The following is a 27,983-nucleotide window of genomic DNA, read 5'->3' as shown; positions in this document are numbered from 1 at the left end:
AAGCGAAAGAGTTAAACGACCAACTTGATTCTCTATTGCATAATAGAAACGGACAATAGGCATTTTAATATTTCCTCAGCTTCCTTCCTGGAAAACTGTTTATCACTGTGTATCACCGCTTGTACATCAGGCTTTCGTTATCTTTTCCATAGCGAAATAAAAAGGAATCTCGGGGAGGCCTTGAATAGGGTCTCGTGCAACGAAAAAACAAAGCCGTTCGAGAAGAGGGACGAGAGGGTTGTGTAGGAATAAGGGAGCGAAATAGATAAAAGGCAAGGAGAGGAGAGAGATCTCCTGAAATAGAACGAATCAACCCAAGTGGAATGTCTAGCCTTCGAAATGGTGGACGATTCGTGGAGGAGGATCCAGCGAACTGTCACTGGAAATTTCTTTAAAGTTTTCTTTTTTTTTCTTTTTTTTTTTTTTTTTGTTAAGTTAACTAAAAGATCGCTTCCTTTTCAACGGATTGATAAAATTACGATACAATAAACGTTTCGAGCTTCTTTTTTCGATTTTTAAAGAAGATTCCTAGAATGGTGGTTAAAGTGAAAAATATTCTATTTCGAAATCGTGTTTTCTTTTTTTTTTTTTTTCTTTTTTCGTTTCTCTTCATTCAAGATAAGTATTGTACTATGAAATATGAAAGAGAGAGGTTTTGAATTGAAAAGCTTGAGAAGAAAATAAGTTATTTCTACGAGATGAAAGTTTTTAATTTATTATCGTCTATCAATATTCCTTTCTTTAAAAATGTAATTTTGTAATTGTCTCGTCATTATCGGGTCACTATCTGTTTCTTACAATATCTTTTATCTCCTACAATCCCTGAGTCATCAGGTTTCATCTCTTTTTCCGACTTTAAACATTTTTATCATCCACTTAGTAGTTCCTTTGATCTTTAAACTAAAATTATTAACCATTTCCTATTGTGTGTAATAAATTCTAGCTAATTGTGGATAGAAAAGATTTCAAATTAAATTTCATTGCTTTATAAATTGCATTAAAATTGTTACAATTTAATCAACAATGGAGAGAATGATTCAATTGTCAATATTCATCGACAGGATATAAAGTATTTTCCGGATCATTCGTCTTCACCATCGATCATAATTATCACGATAATGCGCACAGATGTACGATCTTATCGTGATTTATCAATGCTCGAGAATAGCACAGCCGGGTATCGAACGATTTTCCATTGAATAGCATTTCTACCCCTTCGAATCGAACTTCTCATGTTTTCCTCCATCTATTCAATCCTTCACTCTCGTATCATTCTCTCCCTATTTTTCACATATTTCCTCTTATAATATACTTTATACTTTACACACATTTGCATAAGTAATTCTACAGATTTGTCAAAAATTTAATCGTTATTATTATTCGCGTTATATTTCATAGAATTTATTTTATCAATACACCTTTCTCTTTTTGAAATCAATTTCCTAGCCGCGTATTTCCATAATCATTATCATCATTATCGAACCTGTTCAATAGTTAATCGATTATTGAAAGGATAATCCAATTAATTCTAAAAGTAGAAACAAAGAATCTTCGTTAATGAATCAAGATATATATATATATTTTATATAATAATTAAAATCGTTGATGAATAGATGCGAAAATTATAAAGAAAGCTCTATTCTTCTTGTAAAAAATAATACACGATATTTCGTACGAGTTATTAAAAATTATTATCAAAACTTATTATCTATTAAGTAACATCGTTATCTCTGTTGCAATGATCGTGCAAACTCGCGCTCATAATGATTCACGATAAATTGGAATTTCGGTATCCGTATCGAGAAAGGGTATATTAATTAGAGAATCTAAAACAGAAGTCCAGTAAGGAAAGAGGAAGAGTAGCAACTAAGTGAGATAACGATAGTGCAATTATTTACGCGAAACTCGATGCTTTAGACCCCCCTCACGGTAATATATAACGTTCCAGGGAATATCTAATGCAAACGAGAAGAGGATTAATAAGCACCTTGCTAACGAATTTCGCATAATAATATCTACTCTACCGCGAATCATTAAACCGAAATTCTATTTTTAAAAATAAATTCATCCGTCGTTATTTCGTTCATCGTGCGAAATTTCTTACTTCTCTCCACTCGTGGAAAGAGACGTACGCATCATCGAAATAATCCTTCCATTTTCATCACGAGCAAACTCATAATTCTCCCCGTCAACAACTCGTTATTCAGAAATTGTTCCACGTCGACGATGATGCTTGCGCGTATCCCAGGGATTGATAGGGGGATCGAAGAACTGTAATTAATGAATCCCCTTCTCTCGCTGGGGATGATGGGATTGTTGCAAGGGTACGAATCAGAGCAAAAGGGTTAATTCTCCGGAAAAGTTTCTCGGTGCGTGATCGAAACGGTTCAACGGCCTTTGGACAAAGGGGAGGGGTGGGGAGAAAAGTGGTCATCCATAGTGGAACATAATAAAAAGTTCGATCGTTTCCGGCGTAATGAGTTTCCAAACAATCACTTCCTACTCGACCGATGTTTAAAAATCGTTTCCACGTACGAGAGGAGTCGTTCCGATTTCCAATCGCGCGTGTACAGGGAATTTAATTTGCTCGAAATTCAAATTATTATTACCGGGATTCACATTTCCTTAAATACACAAATATATGCGTTCGAATTGTACATCAAATATTTTGTTCTTATCGCTTACGAATTATCGATTAATAATATTAATTATCCAATTCCAGGGTATCGAGCAAGCATTCATCATCGATAAATCGATCGTGCAAATTCTCCCCGTGTTTGGAAGGTTTCTTTCACTCGGGGGCCGCGTAATCATCAACCTGATCTATCCACTTAATCGGTCAAAACGGATCCCGATCGATCGATACGCCGCAATCGTCGCGGCGTTCGAAAACCACAATCCAATCTCCGCGAGGCGGCAAAGGAAGTCCGCAGGAGGCGAAGTGAAACCGGATAGAAGCGTCAGATTTCACAGAAGGGATGGGAAATTACCACGAGTTTCGAGTGGCGCGGTTAAGCGTAAATCCGGTGGCTGGTAGAATTAAAATCGCGTTTTAATCGTCCCCCGTGGATAATCACAACCGGAGGAATTTCACCCCTCGGATTAAGGAACTCCTATTCGAGAGCAAACAAGCTTCCGCCGATTTCGTCTTGAATCCCGCCACGGTTTTCAATTAGCGACCGCGAGACGCTTCCATTTCGCGTTGATGGCTCCAAGTTGAGCTAACAAAAATGTGGCCCCGAGCCGGGGAAATTATTCGGTGAAATTGCTAACTGCGAAGATTTGTTTAGAGTCGATCTCGTACGCGGACGGATAAATTGAATTGAGAGGATCTTGACAGATGTGGGTAAGGAAGAAGAATTATTGATTCCACGTCAAGGATTCAAGTGATCGAGGATTGATTTCTTTTAGGGGATTTTGAAAATGATTCCAAGTGGGACGTTGTATTAAGAGTATGTAACAGTGTGTCAGATAAATTTAAAAACAATTTTGCAAATATAATAATCGTTGAACGTTTAACGAAGATGGGAAATCGGCTGAAGTTCGAATGATCTGAACTATACGAATGGAACTCATATTAATAGAATTATATTCATTCTATATTAGAGACACACGTTTAAAAATAAGATTAAAATAATTTATTGGACCATCGTTTTTTTCGTTTTCGAAAATTATGAAATTTCGAGAGAGAAATCTAAAAAAAAAAAGGTACGAGACATCGATAAATAATTTTTAGAAGAAGCACACACTCGCTTCCTGGTTTATTTCTGTCGTTTGTATCTCGAGCGTTCGTATTAGCATAAGAAATATTATTTTCGTGTCACGTAAGAAATATCCCAACGAAACAACAAGTACAAAATTGCTTGGTTATATAACAAACTTTCTCGTGAAAAATAGTAATTTAAAAAATACCATTTTTTTACAGAAACAATGTGCAAGAAAGACGATAAAAATTCCGATTATTTACCGAAATGTTAACTTTTATATACTCGAGATAAAAATGGAAAATTTAAATTCCAATTATTTCTAAAAAAAAAAAAAAAAAAATAATACGACAATGAAAAATTTCAATTTCCACGAAATATTAATTTCCATTTAAAATAAAAATTTAAAGAGTTAAGTAAAAAAAAAAAAAAACAGACTCCCATAAAATACTTTTGATAAAAATTTTTTTTACAAAATTTCGATTTTCACCAAGTGTTAACTTTCGTTCAAAGGGGAGCCGGCGAAGAAATTTTCGGACGAGAACAGGGGGAGGCACGAGGCACGAATACGAAATCGGCACAAAAGGATAAGTTGAGGCAGAAGTTGGATGCAACGTTTCGATAGCTGGAGATACGAGCTACTACCAGTCGGTCGACAACGAGGCTTGTTCCATTTTCAGAAATGTATTCGAATCCTCTCGTCGTGGAGCAAAATATACCGAATTCGCGATATTCGACCGGAGTCGGTTCGAAACTTCGTTCCGTAGTTTTCGCATGCTCCACCGTGGCGAGAACTTATTCCAGGAAACAAATAAAAGATACTCGGCTGTTCCACCTCGCCGATTCTTGCCCAAAGTCGGCGATTAAATTCCTTATTCGGCTTTCAGCGAACGGGGTTCGAAAAGGGCTACACTTCTCCTCGTCAAATTCGAGGAGGAAGATTTTGTTTCGAGCAACACAGATATTATTGATATCTTTGTACCGTTTCAAGTTTATAGTCTCGCGTGTTAACAACAAACAATCGATTTCGCGTATTAATCCTTTGTTTTGAAACTTTATGAGAGTGAGAATAATATTTGGAAATTGTACGAAACGATTCGTGGAAATTTTACAATGTGGATTAATATCCATGTGTATTTTATTCTCGTTTCGAAGTTTCATGTCGGGGAATATAATTTTGCATTTTGATGAGATTAACCTCTCGAACGATTGTATCGCGTATAATCAAAGTTATTCTAAATATTCCAGGAACGATGATCGATAATCAACGATACATTTTCCCCATTAAAAATCGCTGCACTCTGAAAAATTCATCGAGAAGAAAATATTATACGCACACATTAATCGATAGGCAACAACACGAATAAACGAAACTCGTTTCGAGAGGTATGTACTCCACCTGTTATATCGTGTACCTTCATTTCGAGCAACGACGAATCCATTTTCCAAAAGTGGAACAACAACTCAGAAAGCTTAAGTTTCGTTGCAATTGTAGCGCCAATTTTCCATCAAAGATCTCGCTGATTTTCATAAATTTATCTCTCCTCCTCCACCATCTCGTCTCTAAAGCAAGTTCTTCCTTACTTTTTCCTCCTGTTGCGCCGAGAGCCAAGATTTTAGAAAACACTTAGCACTCGAAGGAAATTGCGTTTACACGTGTTCAAGCTGGAGAGACGTAACTTCGCGGGAAATATCGTTCGACAAGATTACGGAAATTTTCTCGGTTTCTTCCCGTTGAAACTTTATGATTTTTGCTGGGAAATTTCGTTCCGTCGAGGGAGAAATTGAAAAGAAAGTGAGAAAAATGGTAAATTAATGATCAGGCTTGGAATTCGATAGATAATTTCTTCCTCGTTTTTAGTTTTGGCAAGAGACGGGATTATTGAGCGAAGAATTTTATATACATTCAATTTTAATTCTTTTTCGAGATTAAAGATGAATAATGTGTTAACAATAATCTATTATTCAAAATTTTTATTATTTTAAGTGTACGTTTTAATTTAATCGTTTGAATTTATATATATTTCTCATCCTCTGACGTGAATAGATGAAAATTAAAAATAGCATAAGGAGATCACGATCCATACATTAATAAACAATATATATATATTTTTTTTTGCATAAAGATTAAGTAAAGATAAAAAAAATATATCTTTTCTTCTAATATTTATCAATCTTCCTAAAGAAGAATTTCTTTAAATATCCTTTCTCCATACCGATACAAATTATCGAATTCGAATAAAAATCCACGATCGATCTCAACTTTTCGTGGGGGGAAAAAAATCGTTGTAATTAGAGAAAAGTTTCGAAAAGGGGAAGGAACACTTTCATTTTATTGTTGAAAGTATCATTCCTCCTTCTACTTCTTCTTCGTAGAAAATGGAGGTGAAACGGTGCAAAAACAACGAGTTCGATCGGCGAGAACGTATCCACGCCGTGAACAATTACGGGCGCGAGCAAGATAACGGGTCAAAAACCAGTTCAAACTGTTTGTTGCCGAAAACCACGCCATACCTCTCAATGCCAGCCGTACTCTCCACGACTACGATTCTCTGGCCAAAACGTTTTTGCCCGATTTATACCTTGTTTCCGTCGTTCGAACGAGATCCGATCTGTTTTCAATTTTATCTCGGCCTTTGTGAGAATGCTGAACCCCTGCAATGAAATATCGCGCAAAAATTTCCAAAGAAAAAAAAAAAAAAAAAAGAAGAAAATGAATTCGAATCGATTCTTGGAGAAATTGAAATTCAATTTATCGAATTTTGAATAACTCGGTTATTGGAAAAAGAAGTGTCAGATCAAGCACACAATTTTATGTGAATAAAATTTCTTGACAGTCGAAGGACGACGTAGAAGTTAATACGAAGTTAATCGGTTAAGATAATTCGAACTCATTCTCGAGATTGCAACTGCAAACTGCATTTCCAAAAAAAATTTCCATTTATATTTTTATTTTTATTACCGAGATAACCACACCACGAATCTAACTCGAATCCTGTTATCAACAGATATCTTCCTCAACTTATAATCACGAACGCGTCGTTCTCAATCACCCCCAAAATCACGCGAAAAGATGCCTGATCCCGATAACAAAGCGCATGCATCCCTAACCGAGGGAAACGAATATTCCAATGCGCGATCGCGACGTAGTTTCGAAAATATCGAAGGCAACGCAATCTTGGTCGAACGAGATTCAACCACGGTTTCACGCGAGCTTCCCCCCCGATAAAAAGGTAAATTCGGTTGGAGTGGAGAGAGAAGAGAAGAGAAGAAAGGGGGACGACTCGAAAATTCGATTCATACAATTGGAGGAGGTCGTCATCGATGATCGACCGATGTCCGTATAATTCTCACGCGTTGGTTAACGATTCGTGGCTCGAAGCGGGCGAAGGTGGATCGATGCACGTGAGACGAATGGCCAAGGATGCGTTGGATGAAAACGTTTCAAACTTTACGTCTTCACCTACTCTTCTCGCTCGCGTCGAGCCTCCCTTTGTTCATTTCCCCGCATTCGACCCGCGTTTCTCCCGCCTCTTCGCTCCTTCATCTCCTCATCTCTCTTCATCTACGTTCATTTAGTTCGTTCTCGTGACTCGCTTTTCTTCTCCCTCCTCCTCTCTCTCTTTTCCTCTCGCTACTTGCAATCCTACAGGCTTTACAAAAACTCTCTGCAGTTTTTCTTCTTTTTTTTTTTTTCGTGTCATTCCTTCCTTTTTTGTTTCGTATTCTTTTCCCCCCTCTTCTTCTTTCTTTATTTCCTTTCATTCTCATAACGAACGGAATTAGGGATGATTCTGAAATATTTGCTCGAACGATTTGCAGCAGCGTTCGAACACGATCGTGAAACGTTTCCGCGCTGATTAAGAGAACTGCCCTCTCTGCAGCTGCCCGAGTTAACGAGTTTCGCAAATACGTCCGTGTTTTCCGGAATGAAGCTTCTTTTTGCTCGTTCTTTTCTTTTTTTTTTCTACTTTCTTTTTTCTTTTTTTCTCCCCCTCTTTTTTCGCGAACGCGTATAATTAAAATCCTTCTGTGTTTCGCTAAATCCCGGCGTTCTCTCGCGTTTTTTCCCGGAAAGTCGTTCCGATCCGATAACTTCGAGGAACAACCGTTTCGAGGGGCGTTAAGTGGGGCTGCATTTTCTTTTTTTTTTGTTTAAATTCCCTTTGCAAAAACTTGTATTGCATTCCTTCTGTTGTTTGTTGTTAAAATTTTTCCAAAAGGATAAAAATATTATCCCGTTTATCATTTAGTCTCTTTTAAATAAACGCTGATATGTTTGCGGTTTCGATGTATGCTTTTATTTTCGTTCGCTTGAATTTGTTTTATGAGATAAATATTATATCTGTAACATTGTAATGGAAAGAAGAGAGGAAGAAGGAGGGTGGAGAAAAGGAATGGAATATTTCTTCCGGTATCCGTTATTGGTCTCATTACTAAAGCTTTCTTTTTTTTTTTTTTCCCAGAATAGTGGAAGCCGTTCTTTGTCATTTTTTTTTTTTCTTTTTTTTTTATATCGACGAGAAGAAAAGTCTCCAGTAACAAGAAGCCATTGAAGTATTAAAGTGTATACTTGTCACCAACGTGACAAAGAAATTTGATATATAGCCGAAATAAAAGATGCTTACAATTAATAAGAGGAATCGACGATAAAGCAATAGTAAATAATAATTCAGAAATTTCTAACGATAAGAAAAAATCGTTTTTTTTTTTTTTTTTTTACTCTACTCGCTTCTAGAAGAAGATACACTCTTTGCAACAAATGAAGATAATTTTTTACGCTCGCTTATTTCATTTCTACGTGAAGATATATTCCATAATTTTCCAGTGAACGTAGGGAGATGGCGACGTACCGCACGTATCATCTTCTACCCTTATTTATTCTCATTTCTACAAGAAAATATAAAAATATATTTCACAGCTTTGCAGCAAATGTCGGGATCATTTTCTACCCCTCCACTTATTTCATTTATATTCTACATTAAATAAGACTCTACGTATCATTCTCCTCTTTTATGTTCATTCGTGTTCTACGTTAAACATAATAAGATCCTCACAATTTCTACATATCCTACACGCCTACTTATTTCATTCCTACGAAAAGGAATACATATATATATATATATATATATATATATATATATATATATATACCCCACGATAAATGTACGAAGATCCTCACAGACCTTAATAATTTTCCATCCCTTGCTCATTTCGTTTCTCCCGAGAAAATATTCTCGCACACCTCTTCTCTTTCCAATAATCTCCACATCCACCTCCCCAAAAAACAAAGCAACCCACGTAAAATTCTGGTGGCAACGGAGCCCACCAATCAACTCCGCACATATGCTCCCCTTCCAGAAATACTCTCCATAAAGGAGGGAAGGGTAGGTATTTCGAAGAGAAGGAAGCACCCCCCGGGGATGGCGACAGACACCGTTTAACCCCATGCTCTTTTTTAGCCGTGGAGGACGGAAATGTCGCTCCCCGGAACGAAACTCGATACGCGTGTTTCCCGTGCGCTCGAGATGAACGCGCGCCACGCGCCAAACTGCCTCGCGGGAACCGAGGATTCGCTGTTTAACTTTTCTCGTTCGATTAAGCCATGCTTGGATTACCAACGTTTGCGCTCAATTCCAATGTTTTTTCGTTGATTAAACGATGTCGATCGAGTTACGTAGTAGGAAAGCGTGTGAGTGAATTAATACTCGATGAAGAATCGCCGATATTTCAAACTGTTGGAACTCGATAAAAAAAGAAAGAAAGAACCAGCTTGAAAGCTCATTTTAAGTACTTTTCTATTTTCAGAATACAGAGTTCGAATTGTCGTTTCGAGAGGACGATTTTATATCGTGCAGCAAATAGAAAAGTGAGGATACTTTTTTGCAAATTTGAAAAATTGGCTGCAAGGAAGATCCAAGTCCTATTTTTTTAAGGATCTCTTGAAATCTGGTATACGCCAAGTTATTGAACTTTTCATCGATTGGGTTAATGATCTAGCAATGTGCAGAACGATGATATAATGTATTTGTAACAATTACATCGATACGTTCATTTCGAAGTTAGTATTAAATTTTACTCAGATTAATATTCGCCTTTCTTTTGTAAAAACTGATTACACGCAATTTCTTTTATTTATTTGCAGTATATATTCCTCTTTCCCGCAATAAAATTTATTAAAAGTGTTATTAAAAGGCAATTAATTAAAAGTGAAGGATTATAAGAAAGGATTTGTATATCGTCGGTGTTTCAACAATGTTTCGCAATGTTTTTATTTTCTGGTTAATGTAAAAGACACGGCAAGTAACGCTGGGAGAAAAGAGAATTGTAGGCAGCAGTGAAATGAGAGTATTAAGGCCAGCTTTGAATCTACGGAAACGGAACAAGGAATAATGGAATATTCAGAATGCGAGATCTAAGACACGGTTAGGTATATAAAAGGAAGAGAATGGAGAGATCTTAATAGAGTTTAATGTAGACTGATAATCTAGATTCTCAGATTATCTATAAGTTTGCTTCCACAATAAAAAATATGTTTCTTAGAAGACGATTCTATGCGCATAAAATAAAACTTTTCTACGGAAGCAAATCTTTGCCGATTCTTATGCAAAATCAAATTTTTACAAAATTAAAAAATTTATCCTCGATAACTTTCCAACTACGGATAAAATCGACTTCGAATCGAGCAAAGAATTAACGAAGACGAGTGAAAAAGTGTAAAAGAAGTGTATCCATTGCATTATTTCACGCCTATCCAATACTCTTGAAATGTTTCGTGACTGCACAGCCGAAGGCGCGGCTAAAATCCGGGACAATTAGTTGATGCGCGGGGCGTGGCCCGCGAAAAGGGGTGAAAGTATTATAACACGGTGATGGCTCGTGTCTGCGCCGTGTCCAGACACCTGGATTGCCACCAACTGTTCGGGCTAACGTGTCCAACGCTCGCTAATCTTTCCTTCAACGCCGACACGCCACCATAATGGGGTGCGGCCCCTATTTGCGCCCGTCTCGATGGTAACTCGACTTCCTCCCATCCATTTCGAGCTTCTTTAAACGATTATTGACTGGTGGTTACGACCAATTGATTTCCATTCTACGGGGTGAACGAACAGGGTGCGTGCGTGTGTGGATTGACTTGTTAGGGCGATTATACGGGGAGGAACGTAAGGGAGAATGGAGTTTGTTTTATGCCTTCGTGGTGTTATAAATAAAGAGAGAATGAGATAGAATATATAATTCGATCGAATTAGATAGATTCTATTAATATCAGGGATACGGTAATTTTGTATCTCGTTAATTGTTTTGCGAAAACGCGAAAATATCATAAGCAAGGATAATAAAATGAAATGCAAATATATTGTTCTTCAAACATAATTAAGGGTGAAGGGATCGTTTTTCTACTTTATATAACGCGTATAAGCTTTAATTTCACAACGGGGACGATTGAAAATGCATCAGTTTGATATTCCAAAGGGTAATAATGGTAAGAATAATTATTAATGCTTTCGATAAAAATCGCGAGATAATATTTATATTGATTTATTTTCGCAATGTAATATACGTAAGGGTATTTAGATAAAAGGTGTCAAAGTTGGAAGAAAATTATGAAAGAGAAGTTGGCAAACAATTTAAAAATTCCAACTGTTCCACCGATAGTTATACATTTTATTCTATTTCATAATAAAATATTTATCTTTTCATGTGCAAAGAAGATAATATTAAAATTACGGTTCTGAAGATGTTCAGGATGAGAGAAAATTCTTTTTCCCGGCGTGATATCAAATTAAAAATCTATTTACATTAGAAGAAAACGAGAAAGATAAAGAAAAACGTTTCAAGAAAGTTCCGCGGGAATTTTCCGCGGGAGAAGTGAGAAACGGACGTGTTCTTGCCACCATTTCCATCCTCCCCCCCTCTCCCAGAACACGGGGATGAATATTTAACAGAAAAGTTTATCTACTTAGACCGTTTGACGCTTTAATTAACCGTACGAAAGGCGGAATGTCTTTCGAAATAATCGAATTACCGGATGAATGATTAATAAATCTCGACCGCGATGGGTTCGATTGGTCTATGTTTGGATTTGAATCACGTCAAATTTTCCGGGGCCATTGAACTTTCAGAGTTATCTCGGAAATATATACGTTTTCTCGATCCGACTAAAAATTCATTTTTAACTCTGATATAATTGTTAATACGATTTAACATTAGTTTAGAAACGATAAATATCGTAGACAATGAATGGAAAATAATCGACAAGTGATGACGTAAATTGAAAATCAAAATGGTACAATTAATTGGTATCTAAAATGGAATATTATCTCTGTTAATATTTTATATTGATGAATATAAAATACATGTTTATTAAAAATAATATCTAACATCAATAAATACTAAATTACAGAAATAATAATAATAATGACAATTACAATTTAAATTTATCAATAGATATATAAATTCTTCGAGCGTTTTCACCAACATTTGACACTTCACTTTAATCAATCAATAATTTACTATCATACGTAATTTTTATATTCTCGTCACCAATATTTACCGATAAATTTAAAACGATATTAATCTATAATATGAAATAAAATGAAACGATCAAAAAAATCTTATTAAACAGATGATTTTTCATTTGATTTATCAAAATAAAACTAACGGTAGAGCGCGAGAATTAAATAAGGAATTAATTAACGATTGTAATTCCGATCTTTTGCTACAAAATGAAACGCGGAGGAACTCTCCTCTGAAATATATATACATATATATATATATATATTTCTGTTCTAGAGAAATCTACTTGTTCGTGCATGAAGTTGCTGCTCTGCCTTTCCATTAAAACTCGAATCGCCCCAAGGGTAGAATATTTTCAAAGCTTGTCCCGAATCTAACCAAAGCGTCCTTCGACGACCAGAATATCTTCACCGGTTCGACGGATACGTAAACTAACGATTCTTGTGTACACGAGGAACGACGCCTTTTCACGACCGAAATTCATGGGTTCAGCGTGAGAGAGAGAAAGAGAGAGAGAGAGAGAGAGAGAGAGAGACGTGTAATGAGTAGCGAGAGACGCGCGAGAAATTCCATTTCGCGTTAAAAGCAGTTGGTAATAAGTTTGTTTTATCGGATTCTACCGGAAATGCGCAACGAATGCGAGAAAGACACGAAAGGTGGAAAGTCTTAAAGAGGGGTTATTAGGTTTTAGGTTGTAAATTTAATTGTCGAATGATGTGAAATATTTTAGTATGTTCTTTTTTTTTTATCGTAGAATTAGAATTTAGAGAAATGTTAAATTTGATGATTGATAGAAATTTAATTATCCAACGATTAATCTTATTGTTCTTGTTTTAGAATCAATAGGGAAGAAATGTAAATTTGTATTTTGATAAATTAAATTTATCGGCGGTGTATTTCAAATAATTGGTTCAAACAAATCGTACACATTGTACGTTAATATATTTTACGAAAAATAAATGCAAGATCAGTATTTTATATACAAGCATCATTAAAAATAGAAAATTAGAGCAGAGATGTGTGTATATCCGTAGAGAATAAGCAACAGCGAAGATATATACCTATATATCTCCGAACTGTTATAATATAATTTGATATTCGCTTTGTGCGTTCACTTTGTGCATTTCACTAGCACATCGAGGAAAATGAATTTTTGAACGAAAGCGAGAAGAGCTTAACACTCGTGATTAATTATTTTATTCCCATCGAACGTGCAAAACGTGTCAAAAGAAAAAAAAGAAAAGGAATGTATTTATCTATAATATGAATAAAAACGAAAAAGAAAAAAGGTTGTAAATTCGATATACGTACAAATATCTTATAAAAATTTCGTATATTGCAGAAAAAAATTCTATTTCGAATGCGATGTACAAAAAAATATACCTGTCAAAAGAAAATCTAAATCTATTTGTAAAAAATTCGGAAACTGACTAAACCATACACGTACAACAAAATAATCGCAAAAAAAAAGAAAAAAGAAAGAAAAAAGAAAGGAAGAAAAACACAAGAGGCAGATATCCATCGAAAAATGTTTTAAAATAAAATTCATCTTTCGAAACGCGGAAAATCAAGCTGAACCAAGCGAGATACAGCAAAAAATGGGCTTTAAAATTTCCTTCCATGTTTATCAGTTCGAATAACGACCTTTCACTGAGCAAACATTTCGATATTTCCCTCCGTACCACTCCACTTTTCCTCTATTTTCCAAAGTCTATCCTTTGCATATTGAAGAACGCGGCTTAAAGAACTACTACCTATCCTCGGAAGCATACGTGGCTCACAGATGAAAAGACAAATAAGAAATATTTCCTTTGATGTTCGGCGTGGAACGGTGGAAAACTCTGAGAATGACGAAATATTTTCGCATAAAATGCAGAATTGAATTTTGACGAACAACCACCCTATAAACCGCCTTCTTCCCTTATCTTCCATCACCCCTTTTATCTTCTTACGCGAATTCAATGAAATTATCGTTCGAAATTACATTGGCGGTGCTTTGTATGCGGAATGAGACACGAAAGAACACCTGCAATCCGAACAAATGGAACGAAAGCAATTTTCCCTTTTGAACGCTGATATCCTTGTGTAAAAGAGATCCTCGTTTAATTACTCCGCGTAATTGGATAATTTATTTTAATTCGTACTTCCGGGTATTAACGATATTATTAATTATATTTATTGGTTAATTTTTACAAAAATAGAGAGAGAATTACGTGATTTTTATTGATGCACGTTGAAAATAATGAAAGTTAGTTAGGCGTTAAATCGCTTTGAGTGTACAAAATTCACAGCATTCTTTGAAGTTAAGAGAGAATTTGGAACGTAGATTTTATTAATGTACAAATTTTGGAGAATAATTCTTTATATTTTCTTTTAATAAAATAGCTGATGTTCATCATCGTGCGTCCACTAATTTGAATGATCTTCTTTGCGATAATATAGATGCAGTTCCAATACAGTTTGAGTTAAAGAAAGAAAAAACTAAATATTTTTAGTTTCTCCGTAATTAATTATCGAAACACATAGAATTAGAATGTTACGAACAAGAATGAAAGAAAAAGAAAAAAACGACTTTTTTAAGCCTTCACGTCATGATAAAATGTTAAAAATATTCCTCGAGATAAGAAATATCGAAGAATATGAATTTTACATCAGTTCTACTAAAAGTTCTACTAAAATTTTCAAAGCTAAGAAGCATAGGTTGAACGGTCATAAACTGTTAAACGATCGGTGAAGATTCCGAGACACGAGAAAACAACCATAAAATAAGCATGCAACGACCGACGTCTCTAATATCCCATAAAACTGCATCTATATCCAGATAACACGATAAGATAAGTTTCCATCTATTTAATCCAATAAATAATTTTTTATCCATTTTACATAATTATATATATATATATACCTCTATTTTTATAAGATTACAAATCCAATAATTAAATATACACATTAATAATTTACACTTTCTTCCTTTCTTTCTTATCACAGCATGTATCTTTTTCATCCTTTATCCTGATTGATTCATAAATAATTCGACCAAATATCCAGACTTGGTACCATACATGGAAGTAAAAGATAAGATTCTATATCAATTATTATTATGTACATGCGAAAACACATTAATAATTGATGAAATTTTTACAGTTAAATTTCGTCCAAATATTTTAAATTTTCTCTAAAAAAAAAAAAAAAAAAAAAATATTTGAAAATTTGAGTGAGTGGTGCTACGACTTTTTGTCGAGGAAATATAACTTCGATCCTCCATCCTCGCCTCGAAAATATGAAAATACTATTCAACGCATTGGATATAATTTTGAAACGAATTAAAAATTATCCCGTGCCAGGACAAAAATTCAGCGCGATAATCGGACAATTTCTGAAGGGAATAGCACGGGGGAAGCAAGCACGGGTTGGATCGAGGAGGGTAGAAGCTAGTGCGCGATTATTTACCAAAATCGACGTCGATGGAGAGGTCGGTAAATAGCCACGGTTGCCTGGTAGAGACGGCAAAAAGGTCGATTTAATCTGATTTCGTTTACCTTTCGATGAGAGACAGGAAAAAAGAGAGGGAGAAAGAGAGGGGAAAAGGGCGCTATTAGTTTTCCGTGTTCGTGACCGTAAGTTTCCAACCGTGGAATTGTTCGTACGAAGTTTCGGCAATAAACCACGTCCAATGGAATTTCTGATAAACGATGTTTAAACGAGGATTAAAAGGAAGGAAGGAAGAAAGGAAGATGGGGAGGAGAAGGAGAATGATGGAAGGATCGATGGAACGTGGTATGGCGTTGAAATGAAGAATCGAGTATTGGAACACCTCTTACTGGCTTCCTAAGTATATTGAAAACGCGTGTGATTTATCCGAAAAACGTACAAATATCTGGAAAAATATCTCGGTGAACACGTGTACGTACGTGTGCCCTGTTAATATTTCGTCCATCATAAATCATTAAGGATCCTTTTTAAGGAGGGGAAAAAGGCTACGTGGCTAAAACAGAAATTATAATTAGAAAAACGATAAAAATTGCAATCCTCTTATGGCACAAGCGGGACAAAAAAGTTGGCCGAGTGTTTTTCAAAAATGCATGCAATCATCGATTAAACTCGACGCTCTCTTGGGAACGGTTACTTTAAGTTTCAAATTAATTCCATGGAAAACTGTGTGTGCACTCGGGACGACTTGTAATTAACATTGGACAAAATGTATCGAAACACACGTAGTTCGTTTACGCATCCCTTTTTCGCAAACTTTTCAAGCAAGCTCTCATTATTTTTATTATTATTGTTATTATTTTAATATTTCGCTTTTAAAAGGAATTGTATCGTTTATTAAAACGAGAAACTCAGAGTTAATATTGAGTGAAATGTAATTCATTAGAATGAGATGTTTCTCGTTCCTTAATTTATTAGTCATTTGTCTGTTTCGTGAAACAAGAATATGTAATAAATATGTAATAATTAGAAAAATATTACGAGCAATTAACAAAAAACAATTTTGAGAGAAGAAAGTCTATAAGATAAAGAGAGAAATGAACAAAAAATGGAATTATTCTTCAATTCCAAACTCGTAACTATCCGATCTAAGATGTAAAAGTAGCGTTATTAAAAAAAATATATATATATTTTATAATTTATAAATTATTAATTATTTCGTTATATTTGCTAGGTTATATAATTACATAAGCTAAGGAAAATTAAATAATATATTTTACTTGGATCGATCGAATTCCTAAAAGTACGTCTAGCATGATAAACATCAAGCAGTTTGAACGTCCATTTCAGGATGAATTTCAGCTCGAATGTCACGCTCGAAATGTCAATCAAGACCAGACCCATGCATCAACCGCATTCAACGTCAATGATGTTGCTAATTGGTTAATGCATTCTCTCATTCATGATCGAAAAATATTGAAAAGTTTATTTAGAATTTCGCGAGAAAAGATTTGCATTAAATCCACGTATAAAAAAAAAAAAAACGAAGCCTGTTCTATCAGGCAACAAAAAGTTACCTGGCCGTCATTCCTTTTTTCACTTCCTTTTCTTTTTTCAATTTAGTTTTTTTCAAACGAACACTGCCAAGTCGTGCAGAGGAGAAAAGAGATAGAAAAAGAGAAGAGTTTGTTTCACGAGTTAAACAAATTTAGAAATCTAACGAACCGTGTATTTTTCACACTCTTCTCGCTTTCACGTTTAATTAAATATCACTGTATGGAAAACGAAATTATCGGATATATTTCGATCTTCTTTGACGAGTTCTCGAAACCGATCGAACTTGCAAAATTAATTAACCACAAAGATATACAAAGACGTTAATACATTCGTGAAAAATCATCCAAATATCCGTAAATTGAAATAAATAAAAGTTGACGTATAAAAATAAAAAGTCCATGTATATATTCACGTAGCATATTCCACATGAATATCCTCAAGCTTTTTCATCAAACTATTCATCACAATTCCGAAGCTTCCACTTCCAAATAAGATGAATATTCGTATCCTCCTATCTCGAGAAGAGACACGTGCAGATAAGCCAATCGAACGATTCGATGGATCTTTTGTGGAGCGAAATTGGTCGATAAATGGCGAACAATGTGATCGAAGTAATGGCAGGATTATGCGACGCGACGCGTTTCCGGAACGTGCGTGACCATCGTGGCCACCCTTTACCGTTCAAATTGCTCATTTACCTACGAAAATGAACCCCTATGATATTTCACAGAGGGCCGTTTAGGTGACCGGTCTCTCTGTGACTGTGACCATGTAAATTCGAAGCGGAGAGAATTGGAGGGGGGGAGATGGATGATTATGGTTTTCATCCGAGTGCCGCTATTGTTTGCGACGTTTCGAGTGGATCGGAGGGTGTGGGAAAAATTGATTCGCTTGGAAATTGGGATGAAAGGTTTGGGATGAGGGAAAAGTGATACGAACGAGTGGTGCAAACCCGTTTCGTTTGAGAAAATTGTAGGTATGGTTGAACTTTGATATTTTGAAAATAAAGGATAGCGAGAGAAATGGATACGATACGAGTTCTCGACTTAATTGGATTAATAGTGTTATTGGTGATGTATATTTCGTATGATGAAATTATCTATTAAATATATATCAACATTGCATTATATTGAATTATATACCATGGATGGTCATACCATGTAAAAATTGATTAATTTCTTTTGTATGAAATTAAAAAAAGGGTGATAGTTTAATGTAACATCATTCGTGATAATGAATTATAATCTCTTTATTGTATGAAAATTGTATATAACTCAATTTTGATATATGTAAGCTATTCGAAATTATGATATTTTGACATTTTCGTATAATTTAATAATTACTATTATATCAATTGATTATGCAACGTCGATATATCGAAATGATTAATTAACAATTGTTATTTCTTCCTTCAATTAAACTTGTTTTTTTTCTTTTTTTTTTTTTTTTGATTTTACAAAGGAAGATTGATGCTCGATAAATAATTGCATCGATAAAATTTTTTTATCTCACGGATCAAAGGATAAAATGAAACGAAAATAGAGTTGAACTTTCTTTAAAACGATTAGGTGCGGTGAAAGTATCAACTCTCGACATTTTAATGTTTCGTTAAAGTGTTATCAATTTTTCAAACTCATCCCCTTGGAAATGAGCGATGCTTGTTTGAAATTATTTTTTAAATAACGTTTGGTGGAGATATATAAGGAAAAATTTATCCTCGATATTTTTATAATATTTATTAAAATGTCATTATTTGTTTTATATTTTATATGGAAACAAATAATAATTGTTCGAAATTATTTTTTAAATGTTTCGTGGAGGAAGGATATTTAATAAAAAGAAATCAAATTACTATGCTTTTAGGTTTTAAATGAAATTTTGTAAAAGTAATCTTAAAATAAAAAAATGAATATTTAAAAATACAAATATTAATTTCCTTTTCATTTTTCATTTGATCCAATGTTCCTCGAAATTTCTCTGATAAAACAATATTTTAAAAGCAATGTAATTTGATTTTATTATTGACATTATGATTTTAATTGTAATTTCAATATCGAGCGATACTCATAAGTATTTATATAAGATATTTATAATTTTTATAAACTGGAGAATATTTATAAAATTCTAAATTTATAAATTTTCCATTTTTTCCATAAGTTAATCACTGAATTATTGAACGCCTATATTTACAATGCTATATTAAATAGCTCTTTCATTTTTAAAAATTTTAAGCATCTCACATCAGATAAATCTTTTGGATGAAGATTAAAATAAAAAAATATAGATTTAACAGGTGTATATATAATTTTGACGTTTAAATATATGTCATAAATTTTATGTAATTTGATAAATAAATAAAATCTCGCGAAATTTATTCGCTTCATTCATTCAAATATTAGAACACATTTATTTTGATGAGAAGAAAGAATCAATGCACTAATTCGAAAAAAAAGAAAAATCGCTCGATATTTGCATATTCCATAGTTTCATCTATTTTCTTTTTTTTTTTTTGAACGATGTAAATACTCGTATTCCATCATAATTCATATTTCCACGGTCGAAAATATGGAAAATCACGCGATTAAAAATCGTTACGCGTTCGTAACAGTAAATTGATATTTGCATGAAATCACCGTGGCAAATGATATTAAAATTTCGAAGATGGGAAAGCGTTTAAAAGAGGCGCGGTTTAAAAAATCACGGATGGAATTTTAATCGTCCATCTCAAGAAGAATCGAAAGCTTTTGAGAAATTATATACGTATAAACGAGAATATTTCTGAGAGATCTGAAACAACAAAATCGGAAAATGTTGAGAATTTTAATCGTCCAAGAGAAAAATTAACAATGTCAATCTTCTAGTCAATTTAGAAAAGATTCTCTGACTGTATCGATTTTCTCTCACAATTAGAATTGTTTAAAAATGAAACGAAACAACACACGAAAATAGAAAGAAGAGAAAATTCATTATTTGAACGAGTAATTATTTTAATCGCAATAATAATTAAAATAACTTTCAAAGTATCGATCTTCCTTTAATAATTTTCGTTGACGATTAATTCTCATTATATTCTCTAAATTTTTAATTAACAATTTCACGAGCATATGATAATTTATCACGTTTAACAAAGTATTATAATTATGAAGACAAAGTAGTATAGTCGTGGCGCATCGAATGGCGCAATATTTCACTTTTACTTTATGGAAATTCTTGGTGAAGCACGTTGATCGTGTGCTTTTCGTTTTGGAGAACATTGCCATTTATTCCATACCTTTTTCCCGTTCTACATATTACTTATAAACGGGCATAAATTCGGAGATTCGTGGGTGCATAGGCGAGGGAAAAAGCAGATACTGGTCTAAGGTGAAATATGAAACGTGTCTCTATCTTCGTTGAACAAAAGAATTTGCTGTAAACGCGGGGACAAATTAAATTTCTACGAATTCGAGGAAATAAAATTGAATGAAACGAAGCGGCATAAATTTGAAATAACGAGAATTTTGATGAAATATATTTTGTTGAAATACGATCAATCGATGAATTCTACAGGATATTTTTTTTAAACTGAAAAATTAGTTTCCAATTTAGAAAAAATTGAATTTAAAAATTATACACCTCCAATGGATTAAAAAGAAAAAAAAAGGATTCAAGTGATAAAATTTCATTCTACGTTTTTTACTTATTTTCATATGTAACTGTCTATCGATATTTTCATTTCTCATTCCTCTAATCGAGAAATAATCAATATTTTTCTCTTAATTTATTCGAAAACGAAGTTTCAAATGAAAAAACTTTATTCTATTTTATCCCATTATATTTTCCACTTGTTTTTGAATCACTCTCTATTCTTCTATACTTTTTTTTTTTTATTATCAATTGCAGAACATCTTGTATAATAAAATTTAAGAATAAAAATACCAGAAATTACGGGATATATCTTGTACTCCAAACTAATTCGAAAAAAATAACCTTCTAAAAATTGTAAAAATTTATTTATAAGCTCTTCGTCGATTCATCGACTCATTAATGTACAGTTAAGTTCCCGACCATCGTTTCTCAGAGGAATTAAAGATCAACGAAGCAAGCTTGTTTGATGAAAAGAGCTTTAACTTACCAGCTTTTATAAATTGAATTGCGTTTAAGCCGCAATAATTACTCGCTGGAAAATAATTAAAGCGCGCTCCTGACATGTATCAGGTCGTAATAAATCATCTTAATCTGAACAAACACGATGTTATGAAATTTTATTATATGGTTACTGTTCATTGAAACTTATTCTTAATTCGAAATCACTTTCTATTAAACGTCTTTCCTTTATAAAGCAAAGCTCGATTCAGGTTATATTCAAGATATAACATATGCTCAATAATTAAAATAAAACCTATTATATTCAATCTGATAATAATCAACAATAATATGGAAGATTTTTATAATTAAATTAAATCAATCTAATCCAAATCTACAATGAACGAAATAAAATTTAAATTGTATCCAATGTGTTATTATTATAATGAACAAAATTAGATATCGATCCAGCGATTATATATTGATTTCGATTAAATTACAAAGCAAGGAATTAATTAGAAACTCAAAAAGCATGTAGTATTTTCATTGCAAATCATTTCAAATTACAAGGATATCATCAATGGTGGATACAAATTTATAAGATTGGAGATAAAAGGATGAATAACAGGGAAGAAAGAATCAAATCTGGCTGTTTTCAAACCTGATCAATCTCTTTCGACGATCAAAAAACTTGGAAAATTCATCACGTTTCCTTTCTTTTTTTTATCCAAATTGAGAAAATTCACGCCTGGTTTAGAAGACGGAATAAGCGCGCACAAAGATCAAAGATCGTCTTGAAGAAAAACTCGATAAATTCGGCCAAAGGAACGAGAACAGAAAAACACTATTGTGTACACAAGAAAACCGTGTATTTCTCCCGTGTATAATTTTTGTATGCGCATATTTCTCCGCCTTTTTTCAAAGCGGAGTAGAATGCGAGAGAATTTGTATTCCGCGAAGAAAATCGCACCGGTGCGGCGTGGTTTTCGTATTTTCGTGAGATTTATGAAACGGTTCACGATGCTTTTTATTATAATTGAAGATGCAAATTGCACGGTGGTGTCCTACGAGAATCTTGATTTTCTAGTTGGCGTGTTGCAAATAAATTACAATTGTAACGGTAAGCTAGTTATACGAAGAGCTAGAGGCGTGTGTCTCGAAGATAATTTCGAAACATTGAAATATTCGTAAATAAAAATAAATAATTTTAATTGGAATATCGAAATATCCGAATGTGAATAATTCAATCCTGGATACTATCAATCAAGTTTTTGAAATTTGATTGACAAATAGGTCAATAATAATTCCAAATGCAACTAATATATAGTAAAATATTGTATTCAGAAATTCATAATGCAATTATTGTAACCTGTATTATCCATATATCCACTTTATTACACGAAGATTTATACGCATAAGCATACGAAACAAACCAGTTTCGATTAAACATTCCCCAAAATTCTGCATAATATTGTTGAGAAAATGCACCATGCACTTCACTCGTAAACGAAATCTACCAACATTCAAATTGCATTAAGCAAAATTTCCGAAATAGAGTTTCTGCGAAACATTACTCGAAATTCGCAAATTCGCAACACACAGCCAATTAAAATTTCCCATTATCTCGATACAATGAAGCTTCCCTTCTGAAATGTTCTCGAATTAATCGCAAATTTTCTTAACAAAAGATATACATCTCTTCTTACTCTTCGATCGAAACGATTCCATCGTTTTTCTAATGTTATAAAACGGAAGCTGAGGGTTCCTAATAATTTCAAGAAAATGGGAGAAATGCGAGCGAATGAAAATAGGCGCAATAATGAAAATTTGTACAACGGATAGGTGGTTTTTAATGGCGGGGATCTCTTGCACCCTTCCATTGCTCGAAATAACGAGATCGTGGGGGATGGAAATCACGAGATGACGAGGGGACACGCGAGCCAAGCGTGTTTCCGCGCCATTCACCCGATTTCGCGTAAATTACGCCAATATGGGTTTTATTGGATTTTATCGCCAACGTCTCGTCCAAGATCGATCGTGTTGAAATTAATGCTAAACATGGCTGAAAATTTACCTTCATTGTGTGTTTCGAATTTTTTTTTTTTTTTTTTAGAATTTCAATGAGAAATTATTACAAATTCCTTTGTGAGAAGAAATCTTGGAAGTTTCGCGATAAAAATTTACCTGTAATTTAAAGGTTTTTTTGCGAAGAGTTAGAAGAAATCTTGACACCACGAGTAATCAAATTGGAGACATAGCTTTCAATTCTCTTTCATTCTTTTATCAATATTCAGAAAATGGAGAGGAATATATTTTTCTTACCAGAAAAAAAAAAGAAAACGAAATAGATGAAATGAATAAGCCTTGAAAAAAGTGAAATATAAAGATCTTCACAAGTCGCGCAACGTAATCAACTAATTCTAAAGCTTTGATAAATTAAAAGAAACTCGTTTGAGTAAAATAAACCAAGAGGAATAAAAGGAAGCAAAAAATTATTTCTCAAAAGAGTATCGCGTGTAAATTCCAGAATAATCTCTCGGTACTAAAAAATCCCTCCCATCTGTTCAAACATTTCATTCGTCATTCTCTCCACCGTTACGAAATCCAAAAATATTTCAAAATATGAAATATGAAATGTGAAATATAGCCGAAGAGAAATAACCTAAATAAATGAAATAAAATATAAACACAAGGCAAGATTAAAAGTAAAAGATTTCGTAAAAGAAAAAGAACAGAAGAGAGAAGCTGTTACACACGAAAGAGAGAAAATCGAAGAAGAATTTGGTGGAAACGGTTGATCGAAAATACCTGCTGAAAGATCGCAGATGTTCGAATTCCAAATTTTTTCGTTTCCAAAGATTTCTCGCCCTTTTACAACACCAGAACTGGGACACGTTTTCGCTTCAAAAAGAGAGCTCCGACGAAAATATTGGAAGCACGCAACCATGGTCAATTCGGGCGCGGAAACAAGTTCTACATGGCGTAGCGTATATTCTGCTGAGATTTTCTTCTGATTTACGATTTGTTGACAACGACCAGAATTATTCGAGGCACGGATAAAAGCATGGAAAAAAGTTTGAGGCTAAAACGATTAGCGAAGAGGTATGCTTGAACGATTTGAAATTTAGATAAAAGTAAGTACAATTCTATCATTGATTTTCATTAATTTCATTTTCTTTTCTTGGTAAGTGAGATAGATAGAATATACAATTCCAAGAAGACATCCTATTTCGATTAACAACCTTACTGTATCGTATATTATAGATTAGGTGTATGAATTAATTAAAAGCTGACAGCGCAATCTATCTTATTTTCTCAATAGTAGCACCTTAAATAGTTGCAAGCTAAGGGATGACTAAGAGATTTCTCCTCTAACAAACTAACACTATTCAAAATTTTGCGATACGTCGTGTCACAGATCCATAAATCCGTAAATTATAGAAGAAATAATTAACCATACAAATGTATTCCAAATAATGTTTGAATATTATTCCTGCTCAAACTTGAAATCCTATTCGTTATACCCGTCTTCAACGAATTTATTTGTTCATCCATCCAATCAAAAATTTTTCATTCGCGAAAACACAAAGTAAACTACTCGAGAAACCGATCTGAAAAATGTCACTTCAACCCGAAATGAAACTTGCTCGATTTTCCATTCCTCGTTAAACAACAACGCTTGTTTATGGTCCATCTAATCAAGATTTAATACCTTGCCGATCCCGGAATATTAAACATCGGCCGCTTAGTCATAAACGAGAGGGGAAACGAAAGCGTTTTAATTGCACGGCGCATCGATCGGTGTTTCGAGAGGGCAGGCGAAACGACGAGGCGGAATATCGGCAGGATAGAAATAATTCAGCTGCGCCGTTTGTCGCCGTGAACAGGGACGAATTAACTGCGACAACGGCTTACAAGTGGAGCTGTGGATAAAAAAAAAATCACGGGAAAAGCGGAGAGGAAAAGCGCTGGTTCTCGTCGAGATAAACAACGGAGAATAATTAATCGCACGAGCGATTTTTTCCCGTTATTAACCGAAATTACACCCGCTTCCAACGTTCGATTTAATGTTAATAATATACGAAGGGTTACGCCGGTTTAAACGACAGTTCATCGCAATCAAACGTGGTTAAATATTGACAAGGTTTGATGGGGTGATATCGCAACGATACGACCGTTTACGAAATAATCGCCTCGATGGGAGAGGGAATTTGTATCTATTTTATGCAACGTTTAATGCATTATGTTGTAGTAGTTATTCGAAATGGGATGGAACAAAATTTTACGCGTATATAATATGGGATGTAATATTTATGATTTTCGATAAGATTGGAGTTTCATATCGTGTTCTCTCATTTATTCATAATTTTCTAGCAACTTGAGACTATATATATATATATATATATAGTAAAATAAAAATGTATTAAAATAGTAATTTTAACTTCCGGTATAAATAAATTTAATCACTTAAACTTTTCCTTTAGAAGCAATCAACAATGTGTTCAATTTAACATAATGGAGCTATCCTTTCGAGCGAATAATTAGCGTTGATATTTTAATGGCTCCATTACCTAGTATGTTACAGGCATATTTGACCCGTTAAATCATACATATACATATACTCCCGAACCAATATAGCCAATAATAAAGTAGATCATCTCGTCTAATATTTAGTTCCATTACATTTTAATTATTGTCATTGTATAGTATATCCGTGTATTGGAAAGGTTTTATCAGTAACGAAACGAAATATGAAAAAATTCAAAAGATATAATGAAATTTTTCTTATATAAAGTATAAAATAAACCAAAATTTTTTTAAAATAGAGAATTTAAAAAAGAATATCAAATTATAGCGATCGTCTCGATCAATCGAGATAATAAATTTCTGTTCGGTAATAATATTCAATCTCGATGCACTGCGTCGTATTAACAAAAATACAGTTTCGAGAGTTTTGCTTCCAAATGTATTCTCGCACCAATCTCGTATCCCCCTTTCGAACTTTTATTTTCATTATAATTAATTCACTGCGACCAATGCATGATCAATCATATAAATAATCATTCATTACTCGAATCAAGTCAATGCATAATATATCACTTCGATTAACCAAACAATAAATTCCACTTGATAAACGTACAAATAAAATACCGACTCCCAATTACCAAAGACATTCGCGATACTATAAACGAACAATCTCTTCCTCGTGATCTCGACGACCACGTAGCATCCTCTAATTAGCAAGGATCGGAGGCGATCCTTATCGCGTGTATCCTAGTATCGCCACAGGCGTGGCATTCGTTTCGCCAGATAACCAACGTCGATTTGTCCGTCGCCTCTAAATCCTCGTGAGTTTAAAATCCTCCCTCCCTCCCCTCTTTGCGCGATTCTTACAAAACCGACCGACACGGATATCGCGTGTTTTATGCAAATCCCGCGGCCACGTGTATTATGCAAATCGGGTTTTGTTTGGGAACAAGGCTCGTGAATGATGCACGCGAAACGACACACGATTATTTGCGAGAACCGGCGTTGTTATTTACGTTCGGTTTTTTTTTTAACATGCTCGACGCTGTTAACACGTAACAACGAGACAGATATTGTTATTAATATCGTTATTGCTTGGGTGGTTTAATCAGGATAGAGAGTGTTGGAAATATAACGGTGGTTCAATTTTTTTTTTTTTTTTTTTGGATAAAATTAGCATAGATGTAGCATAGATCGACGAGGCTGGTTACGAGATTTATCGCGAACGCGATTCGTTCGAGGGGATTTCAAGTGACATTAATTAGCTGTCTCCATTGACATTTCTACTCTGTCTACTCTGTTATTTCGAATAAATGTGAATAAATTTTCTAATTAAGCGTTCGGGGGAGATAAGATTGGCAAAAAGATGATGGAAGATGAATTTTATACGTGGAAATTCCGTTATTTCGAAACTGTCTGAACGAAGTTGTAGAATTGTTATCTCACTTTTTGTTCATCATTGAAAATTATTTTTACATACCTAATTGATGACGCTTTTACATTATTCTTCGTCTGGAATATTCTCTGTTACCACGTCGTTTATACATTATTCCTCTTTTGAAATAGTCTCTGAAAAAAAAAATATATATATACATATATTTTCGTATTATAACGTGATAAAGATCGAGAAGGATCAATCTCGAGTCAAATGGAGGAAAAATGGATCATTATCGTGCCATCATTTAATATAACGACTCGTTACGAACTAGTTGAAGAAAGGATTTCGATCGAAAATTGAATGGACCATCCGATAGAAAAACCTTGTTTCTTCTCTCTTCTCAATCTCTTCGACGCGATTTATCAACGGCTTTTATATTCCGTCACAATTCATTACGTGATCGAAAATCGTATCGTATCGAGAGAGAGAAAGAGATTCGATGCATTCTTTGTTTAAAAAGAAATGTTAATTAAATATTTGAAGGATAAATTTTGTGTCTCTTATACGATACGATTGATATAAATACGATACACAAAATGATATTTGGCATACACTTATTGATAAAAAATATTATTGCTTAAAAATATATATATATTAAAAATATTTCCTAAACTTTTACTATTAATAAAAATCAACCAAAACAACGTTTAAAAGCAATGTAACATGAAATATTAAATAAAGAAACACGTATCGTTTCCCAAAATTCGAAAAATTCTGATGAAAATTTTTCATCCAGAGAACCATCC

The 27,983-nt window shown here is 33.9% G+C and overlaps 1 long non-coding RNA gene across 2 annotated transcripts in view; it reads right to left on the bottom strand.

Annotated features, from left to right (window-relative positions):
- The window catches only part of LOC147656328 (uncharacterized), a 116,202-nt gene that overhangs the window by 35,963 nt on the left and 52,256 nt on the right, over positions 1-27,983 (bottom strand). For both annotated transcript variants that reach the window (XR_015294619.1, XR_015294617.1), the window contains exon 2: positions 27,280-27,368. This is a non-coding gene — a long non-coding RNA (uncharacterized LOC147656328). The remainder of the gene's footprint in view (positions 1-27,279; positions 27,369-27,983) is intronic.

This window comes from Apis florea, unplaced genomic scaffold (genome assembly GCF_048593485.1).
Source record: "Apis florea isolate Af1SG1 unplaced genomic scaffold, ASM4859348v1 contig_3796_pilon, whole genome shotgun sequence".
In the NCBI taxonomy this organism is placed as follows: domain Eukaryota; kingdom Metazoa; phylum Arthropoda; class Insecta; order Hymenoptera; family Apidae; genus Apis; species Apis florea.
The sequence above is the reverse complement of the archived record's forward strand: the minus strand, read 5'-3'. Positions and strand labels throughout refer to the sequence as shown.